The 13,013-nt window shown below is 38.0% G+C and overlaps 1 long non-coding RNA gene across 1 annotated transcript; it reads left to right on the top strand.

Moving 5' to 3' along the window:
- The first annotated feature begins 332 nt into the window (after nt 1-332).
- LOC132657691 (uncharacterized) lies at nt 333-12,782 on the top strand. The gene is made up of 2 exons (XR_009596211.1): nt 333-946; nt 11,232-12,782. It is a non-coding gene; the product is annotated as an uncharacterized LOC132657691 (long non-coding RNA).
- The last annotated feature ends 231 nt before the right edge of the window (nt 12,783-13,013 follow it).

Genomic DNA, 13,013 nt, shown 5'->3' with positions numbered 1-13,013 from the left:
GCACAACAACCTACAGGGCAAGCTGCCAAGCACTATGATTCAGAGACTATACAGTGCGCAGGCGCAGGGCGAGATAACCTTTATCTTGGCTTATTTACTGCAGCTAAGACTTTGTTTTGGGGAACTTCTTTATCAACTTAGAATCTGTTTTGTCCCAAGGTCTGTTCTTTTTGAGGAATCAGAGAAACATCCTTGTGTGCAAGCAATGTTCTTTTCCCATGGGAACAAATAGGATTTTTAGCTGAACATCTCATTTGCAAGAATGTTCAGCCCTGGTTGAGAGTCTTGTTTGCAAGCACTTCTCAACCTTCTTTAAACCTAGTTCCCTACAGCTTCTCTGTCCATGGGACTCTGGAGTGGGCTGCCATGCCCTTCTCCACGGTATCTTCCCATCGCAAGGATCAAACTTTAGTCTCTTATTTCTCCTGCACTGGCAGGCAGGTTCTTTGCCACTAGCCCACCTTTGAAACCCAGGATGATGTATTAGATTATTAGTTTGCTGCAGTAATGCTATGTAACAATAATCTCAGGAAATACAAGCATTTATTTTTATCACTCATGATTCTGCAGGTAGACTGAGGACTCATGGGCTCACCTCAATCATCTGGTACAAGTCTGTTCCATGTGACCAGTAGCTACCCCAGATATGTTCTTTTCAAAGCAGATGGGCAGAAGTACAGATGTCCATGCCAAATTAAATAAGTACACCAAAGCTCCTGTCAAGCAGGGCATATATTTTATCTGCCTCCATTTTATTAGCTAAAGTGAATCATATGACAAAGCAAAACATTATGTGGGGAATTAAAGTCTGACTACTATAGTGGGAGGTGCTACAGAGTTACATTGCGAAGAACGTATAGGAGACCAGAGTAAAAGGAAGTCAAGTCACAGAAGAGGACCAATATTGCAGTTTGGAATATGTCAGCAAAACAGACAAGTGATAGAGGTGAGTAACTGCATATTCACATTACTAGTGAAAAATGTAGTTAGGGCTACAGTTGGCATATCAGTGGTATCTCTCTCTCTTTCCTTTATTTGCTGTTCTTTTACAAGAATAAGAAGTAAATTGTAAAAGCAGCAAAAGGGAAAAACATGGGCTCCACCTCTGTAACCTGAGGTATGAAAAAGTGTGAAAATAAATGTCTATAATAAAGAGAGACTCCAGGGGAGGAAGAATGGTCAGGACCAGGCATTCAAGCCAAAGAAGAGGAGTCAGGGGAAGAATTTAGCAGGACTGAGGTTTGGGTCTGATGGAATATATGGAGCACTATGGAAATGAGATATTGATAAACAAATGACCAAAGAAATGTAAGAATCCAGGTTTGATAAACTTAAAGAAAATTGTAAGACATCATTTTAGGTTCCCAACTTTTAAAATACATATCACAAAAATATGTATTTCAAGATACTTGAAAAAGAATTGTCAACCTTTTTAATTTTAATAGTTTATTTTATTCTTGCATCTATCCCCTCCATTAGGTTATTATAGTAAGTCAAATGATATGGAAATTTATGAGGAATATTGAAAATATTTTTCTATTCTTGCCAAATTGTACTCTTTATGATAACTAATGACAATAGTTTGTGAATTATTTTGTGTATTTCTATATGCATGTATGTATATGTACTTATTCATATGACTTTTTATATTGTTCCTGTTTTTCTCATATAAACTTGCCTTATTCACTTGACAATATATCTTGAAACATCCTTCCAAGTCAATAATGTAGACATATCTTCTATGTATGATAGCTGTAATGCTATCACATGTGATCATATGAGGCTTTATTATTTGTACACTATTAGTTCATCCTTTTTCTTAATGATGAACATGTTTCAAGAGTTAGTATTTTTGTTATTGTTTTTATTTTCTATTTTATTGACCACTATAAATAATGCTTTCATAAATGCTTTGTGCGTAGGGCCTTATATACTGAAGGTTTGATGTCTACATGATAGATTTCCAAAACTGCCAAGATTACAGCTCCAAGGAAAGTGGAGATGTTTCTTTAAAAAAGTAGTACATGTTGCTAGGTTACTTAATCTGAAAGTTTGTGGCAGTTCACATTTCAACCAAAAATACACACATATCCATTTATCAATATCATTTTCAGCACTGGTTGTGATTGCTTTTGTTGTTGATCTAATCTTTTTTTTTTTTTTGGTGACTGCATTATTCATTTATTCTAAAAATATTTTCTATGCTCTTAGTGTACTAGGCATTAAGAAATACATTGGCAGGCAGGTTAGGAATAATGCCTGCCTTCTGCAGAGGTTAAGGCATCTGGCTGCAATGTGGGAGACCTGGGTTTGATCCCTGGGTCAGGAAGATCCCCTGGAGAAGGAAATGGCAATCCACTCCAGTATTCTTGCTAGAGAATCCCGTGGATGGAGGAGCTTGGTGGGCTACAGTCCACGGGTCGCAGAGTCGGACACGACTGAGCGACTTCACTTTCACTTTCCTGGAGTCTAGTAAGCCAGGAAGTTAGCTCATTATTAATTACCATGTTTATTTATTGTCACAAATGCTATAAGAGGAAGAATACATGGTGCTAGGGAATATTGTCTGCCAGGGTTTCTCAGAGAAAGTAATATTTAAGCCAAAATATAGTCAGTAGGAACTAGTCAGGAGAAGGAGAGATGGGGTGGGAAGAACACTTCCAATCAGAGGAAATAGATCAAATGTAAGAGCCCAGAAGAACTAGAGAACCTGATTAGCACATAACATAAGAAGTAAAGGAGAGCCTGAACAACAGTTTGCCTTTAAGCCAACTTAAGGAGGAATATGCAATAACAATAAGAAAACATTGAAAATACTTATGCAGGAAAGTGACACAACAAGATTTATATGTTAGAAGGATGTTTTGGTTTGTACTAGGCAAAACTGATTGGCCAAGAATGGAAACAGTTGAAGCAATTCAAGTGAGGGACCCATGGAGGAGATGGTAGAAGAGGAACTGGTAAAGCGGAGAAGCCTCTGTGTTTAACTGGATGAGCCTATTAGGGAGAGAAAGTGAAAGTCACTCAGTCGTGTCCAACTCTTTGCGACCCCATGGACCCTACAGTCCATGGAATTCTCCAGGCCAGAATACTGGAGTGGGTAGCCTTTCCCTTCATCCACGGGATTGTCCCAAACCCAGGGATTGAACCCAGGTCTCCCTCATTGCAGGTGGATTCTTTACCAGCTGAGCCACAAGGGAAGCCCATTAAGTAGAGAGGACAGATTCAAAGTTCCCAGGTTTCTTATTGTAAATACCTGAGTGGCTGGTGATTCTGTTAACTATGAAGGAATATACTTTGGCTTATACCCAAGAACCAAGGGGTTTTTTTCTTTCTTTTTTCAATGGGTTTAATTTTAAACATGTTGAGTTTGAGTGCTTCCACCTGCCCTAGTTGAGCTGTCTAATTGGCATCTGGGTAGATGTGTCTGGAACTCAGGGTTGAGGCTTGGATTGGAGATGAAAGATTTTCTTCTTTTGGCTCCTTTGTTGAGGATAAACAAAGTGCATCAAACAGTTATGAACATTTTATGTTTCTTGGTGCTAATTACTATAATTCTTACAAAAGCGATTTCTTATTTACATTCCTACTAGTAATATGTGTTTATACCATTTTCATCTTATAGTTCTTCTCATTGAGTAATGCCATTAATATAATTTTTATTTGAATAAACAGCTGAAGATAGATTTGTCTTAATTTCTACTGCTTTGATTTGTATAGTAAACAAAGCATGTTTAATTAATTTCATTTCCTCCTGGATGAGTTGTTAGTTGCTCTCCTTTACCTGGTCACCACATGTGCTGTCATCTAGGCATGTGAGCTCATTCATTAATCATTTGTTATATACCTATCACCAAGTATTAGGCAGTTACATAACAATTTGAAGATCAGAATAAACATGTATGAGATACTCTCTTGCCTTCTGGTCAGGAGAAACAGAAACAGTAACTAGAAGATTAAAATAGCATGTACTTGATGCCATGAGCGAAAGGCTGGCATGGAATATCTTGAGGGGTATCTGACTCAGGCTAGCAGTGAGTGAAACATAGAAGGAAATGACATCTGAGCTTAAGAGTAGGGGTAACTGGACCAGGAAAAAGTGGGTTATGTTGAAGATTTGGGAGTGTGTTGAGAGTGCACTGGGTCAGGTAGCAATAACTGCTTGCAAGAAGGTAGAGATAAGAACATTGTTCAGGTACAAAAATTAGTTCAATAAGATTAAGGCATTGAGTGGAAAAGCAGAGAAATTCAAAAATAATACTAGAAAAATGAGGAGAGGTCAGATTACAAGGTTAGCTCAGTGGTAAATCTGTTTCCTTGATATGCCCTCTTCAGAAGCAATTCTATTTATGCAAAAAAATCATTCGTTATTGTTGTTTAATTGCTCAGTGGTGTCTGACTCCTTTGCGACCCCATGGACCATAGCCCGCTAGGCTTCTCTAACCATGAGATTTCTCAGGCAGGATTACTGGAGTGGGTTGCCATTTCCTCTTCCAGGGGATCTTCCTGAACCAGGGATCAAATCTGCTTCTCCTACTTGGCAAGCATATCCTTTACCACTGAGCCACCTGGAAAGCCCATAGAAACCATATTTATGCCTTATTTTCATAGAATGGAATTTGGTACAGGGTAGCACACACTATATTTTCTGCTCGTTTTGACTCATGTAGATGGAGAAATCATTGAAATAAAAAAAGACTGTATTGATCATGGTATAAATTTAAAAAATTAAAGCTGGTTTATATTCCATTCTATTATATCCCAAATCTCTTTCAAATCTTGGGCCATCTCCCTAATGTCAGTGTTCAGTGAATTTTTTTTAATGTTTCGAAGTTGATGGTCTACATAATTGTTAACTTCATAGATTTCGATAAGTTGATACAAATGTAGAAATTATGTAGAATATTAAAGACCCTCTTCATAAAGTCAGAACTTACAAAATGAAAAATATAGAATGTGAAATGAAGAATAAATGAACTGATAGTTTCTGAATCTCATACTTTCAGATATTCCTTTATTTTCTTCTGGGAAGCAATAAACACATATTTTTAGACTGTTATTATTCACCAGCTAGTTTATGTGTGAGATGCCAAACAGACTGCCAGTGAATGAAAACAAAATGCAAAACCAAAAAAGTCCAGTTCTACTCTCGTCAGCACAGGAGGATTCGTTTTTATTTCCTATTTAATTAGCATATTTGCTTAGGTCATGTTTCACTTTATTCAAATTCATTACTAATAGCAAAGTAATCAATTGTAACCAGAACATGCAATTTATAAAGTTGAGAGAAATAAAATATGGAACATTTATTTTTATTTATTTTTTTTAATAGGGCAGGACTTTTATTTTACTTTATTTTTTTAAATTTTTTTCTTTTAATTGAGGGATAATTGCTTTACAGAATTTTGTTGTTTTCTGCCAAATATCAACATGAATCAGCCATAGGTGTACATGTGTCCCCTCCCTCATTTAAATAGAAAACTGGTTTTAGGATCTTTGATGACATTGTATCATCTTTTAAATTTGTAATATAAGGCCAGATACTTAATTTTTAAATTAATTTATTTATTTTAATTAGAAGCTAATTACTTTAAAGTATCGTGGTGGTTTTTGCCGTATATTGACATTTATCAGCCATGGGTGTACATGTGTCCCATCTTCCTGAACACCCCTCCTACCTCCCTCCCCACCCCGTCCCTCTGGGTTGTCCTAGAACACCAGCTTTGAATGCCTTGCTTCATGCATTAAACTTGCACTGGTCATCTTTTTTACATATGGTAATATACATGTTTCAATGCTATTCTCTCATATCGTCCCACCCTTGCCTTCTCCCACATAGTCCAAAAGTCTGTTCTTTACCTTTGTGTATCATTTGCTGTCTTGCGTATAGAGTTGTCATTACTATCTGTCTAAATTCCGTATATGTGCATTAGTATACTGTATTGGTGTTTCTCTTTCTGTCTTACTTCACTCTGTATAATAGGTTTTAATTTTATCTACCTTATTAGAACTGACTCAAATGCATTCTGATTTATAGCTGAGGAATATTCCATTGTGTATACGTACCACAACTTCCTTATCCATTTGTCTAAGGCCAGTTGCTTTAAATAGAAAAGTATGTCTCTGCATAATGAAAACCATGTTTCTTTGTGTGAATATGTTTGGCAGCATTTGTTGTCTCTGTCATCATATGTGTTCAAATAGAAAGTAATTTGAGAAAATTTCTCTTATTTGTTGTATAGTCTTCATGTTTGGTCTTACGTAATCGTTATAAATAAGACAATAATAAACAACTGGGACTTAATTAATCTCAAAAGCTTTTGCACAGCAAAGGAAACTATAGACAAAAGCAAAAAGACAACCCACAGAAAGGAGGAATATTTGCAAGCAATGTGACCAACAAGGCAATAGTCTCCAAAATTTACAAACAGATCATGCAATTCAGTATTTAAAAAATAAAATAAAATAATAGGCAGAAGGCCTAAATAGACATTTCTCAAAATAAGACATACAGATGGCCAAGAGGCACATGAAAAGATGCTCAACATTAATAATTATTAGAGAAATGTAAATAAAACTTCAGTGAGATATCACCTCACAACCGTCAGAATGGCCACCACCAAAAAATACACACAGTAAATGCTAGTGTCGGTGTAGAGGAAAGGGAACTCTCCTACACTGTTGGTGAGAATGTAAATTGGTACAGTAACTATGAAGGACAGTATGGAGATTCCTTAAGAAACTAAAAATAGAGATCCCATTTGATCCAGTAATTCCACTCCTGGGCATATATCCAGAGAAAAACATGACTCAAAAGGATACATGCACCCCAGTGTTCATTGCAGCACTACTTACAATAGCCAGGAGGTAGAAGTAAGCTAGTTGTTTATTGACAGATGAAAGGACAGAGAAAATATGGTTCATATACAGTGGAGTATCATTCAGCCATTAAAAGAATGAAATGATTCCATTTGCAGCAACATGGATGGACCTGGAGATTTGCATATTAAGTGAAGTAAGTCAGAGAAAGACAAATATTATGATATCACTTATATATGGAATCAATAAATGATACAAATGAACTTATAGACTCACAGATTTATAGGATAATCTTATGGTTGGTTATCAGAGGGGTAAGGGTGGGGAGAGTGGATAGATTGGGAGTTTTGGATTAACATGTATACCCTGCTATATTTAAAATGGATAACTAACAAGGACCTATTGTATAGAACAGGGGACTCTGCTCAATATTCTGCAATAACCTAAATGAGAAAATAATTTGAAAAAGAGGAGATACATGTGTTTGTATAACTGAATCTCTTTGCTGTACACCTGAATATAACACATTATCAATCAACTATACTCCAATTTAAAATAAAATTTAAAAAGTATATGCAGAAGTTAATTTTCACCTCAATTACCTTGACTGATATTAAAACCAATTCCAAACCCTTAGATTGAAGCATATAAATGAAAAAGAATTACTTTCACTGTAAAAGCAGAGCCTAATAACTTACAAAATATGATTACCTAAGCAAATAAACCAAAGCAATGTAGCCTAAATAAGTATCAATAAGCAATTTACAAACCATCTGTACTTTGCTTAAAAATAACCCTTCCTACCACATCGCACGTGGGAAGATAGGGAGTTAGTAACCAATGGCATTTACTACTGATGAATGCTGCAATGTGATGCATATAGGTGAGTTCTAACCTTACTACATGTACTGTAAATGCGCCAGTTTAATGAGTCAATAGAACTCTGACTAGAATAGTTGAATTGATGAATACTAGAATTCAGTTCATGAATGTTATCTAAGTGTCATTGAACAAGTATTCCTGAATTTCTTCTGTACGTTAAATATACTCCTAGGTGCTAAGTATATGGAAGCAAATACGATGGACAAAATCCTTGCCATCAAGGAGACTGTATTCTATAAAGGGAATAGAACAGTAAGCAAATAAATAAAAGAATAAATAAGCTTATTTCAAACTGTGATAAACAATTCTCAGTAAAGGAAGTAGGGTGATTTTAGATAGAAATTAGAATTTTAGGTAGGCTGACTTATCTAACAAGTTAACATTTTCAATAAGTCTTGAAGATAAGCAAAAGCCAACAATGCCTATTGTAAATCACAGTGAAAAGGTCAAGTAGACAAATGAATGCATTAGTGTGGTGCTGATGGGAAGGAAACAGAGGTATAAATTTTGGAGTCGTAGTATTTAGAGCTATTCAAATCGATGGAAATACAATCACCCAGGAGGAAAATATTGTTAGAGAAGAGAGCAGAGCTCAAAACCAGTCCCTAGAGTGCTCCAATATTTTGTGTAAGAATCTTTTACACAGTAAAAAACTAAAGGGCCACAAAAAAAAAGTTAGAAGAATATGAAGTCTTAAACCTGAAGAGGGGGAGCTTCATCAGCTGTGTTGCCTGTGACACGAACTAACAATAACAGAGTTTCCATTCAGTTCAGTTCAGTCGCTGAGTCGTGTCTGACTCCTTGTGAACCCATGAACTGCAGCACGCCAGGCCTCCCTGTCCATCACCAGCTCCCGGAGTTTACCCAAACTCACGTCCATCAAGTCAGTGATGCCTTCCAGCCATCTCATCCTCTGTCGTCCCCTTCTCCTCCTGCCCCGAAACCCTCCCAGCATCAGAGTCTTTTCCAAAGAGTCAACTCTTCGCATGAGGTGCCCAAAGTACTGGAGTTTCAGCTTTAGCATCATTCCTTCCAAAGAACACGCAGGGCTGATTTCCTTTAGAATGGACGGGTTGGATCTCGTTGCAGTCCAAGGGATGCTCAAGAGTCTTGTCCAACACCATAGTTCAGAAGCATCAATTCTTAGGTGCTCAGCCTTCTTCACAGTCCAACTCTCACATACATACATGACTCCTGAATAAACCATAGCCTTGGCTAGACGGACCTTTGTTGGCAAAATAATGTTTCTGCTTTTGAATATGTTGTCTAGGTTGGTCATAACTTTCCTTCCAAGGAGTAAGTGTCTTTTAATTTCATGGCTGCAATCACCATCTGCAATGATTTTGGAGCCCAAAAAAATAAAGTCTGACACTGTTTACACTGTTTCCCCATCTATTTCCCATGAAGTGATGGGACCAGATGCCATGATCTTAGTTCTCTGATGTTGAGCTTTAAGCCAACATTTTCACTCTCCTCTTTCACTTTCATCAAGAGGCTTTTTAGTTCCTCTTCACCTTCTGCCATAAGGGTGGTGTCATCTGCATATCTGAGTTTATTGAGATTTCTCCCAGCAGTCTTGATTCCAGCTTGTGCTTCTTCCAGCCCAGTGTTTCTCATGATGTACTCTGCATATAAGTTAAATAAGCAGTGTGACAATACGGCCTTGATGCACTCCTTTTCCTATATGGAACCAGTCTGTTGTTCCATGTCCAGTTCTAACTGTTGCTTCCTGACTTGCATATAGGTTTCTCAGGAGGCAGGTCAGGTGGTCTGGTATTCCCATCCCTTTCAGAACTTTCCACAGTTTATTGTGATCTACACAGTCAAAGGCAACTGTGCAGTAGTTTGAGCATTCTTTGGCATTGCCTTTCTTTGGGATTGGAATGGAAACTGACCTTTCCCAGTCTTGTGGCCACTGCTGAGTTTTCCAAATTCGCTGGCATATTGAGTGCAACACTTTCACAGCATCATCTTTCAGGATTTGAAATAGCTCCACTGTAATTCCATCACCTCCACTAGCTTTGTTCATAGTGATGCTTTCTAAGGCCCACTTGACTTCACATTCCAGAATGTCTGGCTCTAGATGAGTGATCACACCATCGTGATTATCTGGGTTGTGAAGATCTGTTTCGTACAGTTCTTCTGTGTATTGTTGCCACCTCTTCTTAATATCTTCTGCTTCTGTTAGGTCTATACCATTTCTGTCCTTTATTATGCCCATCTTTGGATGAAATGTTCCTTTGGTATCTCTAATTTTCTTGAAGAGATCTCTCGTCTTTCCCATTCTGTTGTTTTCCTCTATTTCTTTGCATTGATTGCTGAGGAAGGCTTTCTTATCTCTCCTTGTTATTCTTTTGGAACTCTGCATTCAGATGCTTATATCTTTCCTTTCTCCTTTGTTTTTCGCTTCTCTTCTTTTCACAGCTATTTGTAAGGCCTCCCCAGACAGCCATTTTGCTTTTTTGCATTTGCTTTCCATGGGGATGGTCTTGCTCCCTGTCTCCTGTATAGTGTCACAAACCTCCATCTATAGTTCATCAGGCACTCTATCTATCAGATCTAGTCCCTTAAATCTATTTCTCACTTCCATTGTATAATCATAAGGGATTTGATTTAGGTCATACCTGAATGGTCTAATGGTTTTCCCTACTTTCTTCAATTTAATCTGAATTTGGCAACAAGGAGTTCATGATCTTAGCCACAGTCAGGTCCCGGTCTTGTTTTTGCTGACTATATAGAGCTTCTCCATCTTTGGCTGTAAAGAATATGATCAATCTTATTTTGATGTTGACCACCTGGTGATGTCCATGTTTAGAGTCTTCTCTTGTGTTGTTGGAAGACAATGTTTGCTATGACCAGTGAGTTCTCTTGGCAAAACTCTATTAGGTTTTGCCCTGCTCCATTCTGTATTCCAAGGCCAAATTTGCCTGTTACTCCAGGTGTTTCCTGACTTCCTACTTTTGCATTCCTGTAGACTGGACAATAAGGAGGTATTTAGCAATCATTAAGGTAATTTCAATGGAGAAGTAAGGAAGAAAGCCAAATTAGAGTAGTTTTAAGACTAAATGGTAGATATAGATGGATTTACTAGAAAATGTTTAAAAAAAAACCATTTTTTTTGGAAAAGTGTTTGAAACAAAGAGAAACATGTTGGAGTGATAACTGAAGGAAAATGTAAGCTTAAAGTGTACATTGATAATGCAGAAAAAAAGAAAAGAAAGTGTTGAGCAAATGAGAGGTGATGGGAGCTAAGTGGAGGAGTTAATATTATATAGGAGCAGGGACAACTCTTGTATGAAATAGAAGGAAAAACTATATGAAAAAGATGGAAAAAGAGGTAGTATTTATCTTTTTTATACTCAGTGAATAAGGTTTGGAATCATAGGCTGAAAAAGAAAGAAAATCTTTTGGAGGTTTGTTATCTTGAAGACTGAGAAAACAAATTTACTGTTGAAACGTAGAGTAATGGCTCCATAGTGCTAAATGCACACTATTCACTCTGCATTTTTTAATATTCTTTTCTTTTGTAGGCCATTAAAAAGCACTGAGTAGACTTCCCTGTTCTATACAGCAGGATCTTATTAGTTATCTATTTCATGGAAGAAGAACAAGCTGGAATCAAGATTGCCGGGAGAAATATCAATAACCTCAGATATGCAGATGACATCACCCTTATGGCAGAAAGTGAAGAGGAACTAAAAAGCCTCTTGATGAAAGTGAAAGAGGAGAGTGAAAAAGTTGGCTTAAAGCTCAACATTCAGAAAACGAAGATCATGACATCTGGTCCCATCACTTCATGAGCAATAGATGGGGAAACAGTTGAAACAGTTGCTGCTGCTGCTGCTAAGTTGCTTCTGTCGTGTCCGACTCTGTGCGACCCCATAGATGGCAGCCCACCAGGCTCCCCCATCCTGGGATTCTCCAGGCAAGAACACTGGAGTGGGTTGCCATTTCCTTCTCCAATGCATGAAAGTGAAAAGTGAAAGTGAAGTCGCTCAGTCGTGTCCGACTCCTAGCGACCCCATGGACTGCAGCCTACCAGGCTCCTCCGTCCATGGGATTTTCCAGGCAAGAGTACTGGAGTGGGGTGCCATTGCCTTCTCCAAGTAGAAACAGTGTCAGACTTTATTTTTTTGGGCTCCAAATCACTGCAGATGGTGACTGCAGCCATGAAATTAAAAGACGCTTACTCCTTGGAAGAAAAGTTATGACCAACCTAAACAATATATTCAAAAGCAGAGACATTACTTTGCCAACTAAGGTCCATCTAGTCAAGACTATGGTTTTTCTAGTAGTCATGTATGGATGTGAGAGTTGGACTGTGAAGAAGGCTGAGCGCTGAAGAATTGATGCTTTTGAACTGTGGTGTTGGAGAAGACTCTTGAGAGTCCCTTGGACTGCAAGGAGATCCAACCAGTCCATTCTGAAGGAGATCAACCCTGGGATTTCTTTGGAAGGAATGATGCTAAGGCTGAAACTCCAGTACTTTGGCCACCTCATGTGAAGAGTTGACTCATTGGAAAAGACCCTGATGCTGGGAGGGATTGGGGGCAGGAGGAGAAGGGGATAACAGAGGATGAGATGGCTGGATGGCATCACGGACTTGATGGTTGTAGGTTTGGGTGAACTCTGGGAGATGGTGAGGGACAGGGAGGCCTGGCGTGCTGTGATACATGGGGTCACAAAGAGTCGGACACGACTGAGCAAATGAACTGAACTGAACTGATATATGTCTATTCCAGTCTCCCAGTATATCTCTCCCCCCACATTTATCCTCTGGTAACCATGTTTGTTTTCCACAGCTGTGACTTCTGTTTTGTAAATATGCTTATTGTACCCCTTTTTAAAAGACTCCGCATATAAGCGGTATCACATGATATTTTTTTTCCATTTCTGGCTTGCTCAGAATGGCAATCCATGTTGCCAGAAATGGCACTGTTTGTTCTTTTAATGCCTGAATAATAGTCCATTTGTACATGTGCCACAGCTCCTTTATCTATCCTTCTGTTGTTGGACATTTAGGGTGCTTTGATGTCCTGGTTATTGTAAATAGTGCTGCAATAAACATTGTGGTGCATGTATTTTTTGAATTATGGTTTTCTCTGGATATATGCCTAGGAGTGGGATGGCTGGATCAAATGGTAGTTCTATTTTTAATTTGTTTGTATTTTATTTTAATTGCATTTCATTCAAAATATTTTCTAATTTATCTTCAGTTCAGTTCAGTCACTCAATCATGTCCGACTCTTTGCGACCCCATGAATTGCAGCACGCCAGGCCTCCCTGTCCATCACCATCTCCCAGAGCTCACC

The sequence above is a fragment of the Ovis aries genome, chromosome 1 (genome assembly GCF_016772045.2).
Source record: "Ovis aries strain OAR_USU_Benz2616 breed Rambouillet chromosome 1, ARS-UI_Ramb_v3.0, whole genome shotgun sequence".
NCBI classification, from domain to species: Eukaryota; Metazoa; Chordata; class Mammalia; order Artiodactyla; family Bovidae; genus Ovis; species Ovis aries.
Note: the sequence above shows the minus strand (reverse complement) of the source record. Positions and strands in the feature narration are given on the sequence as shown.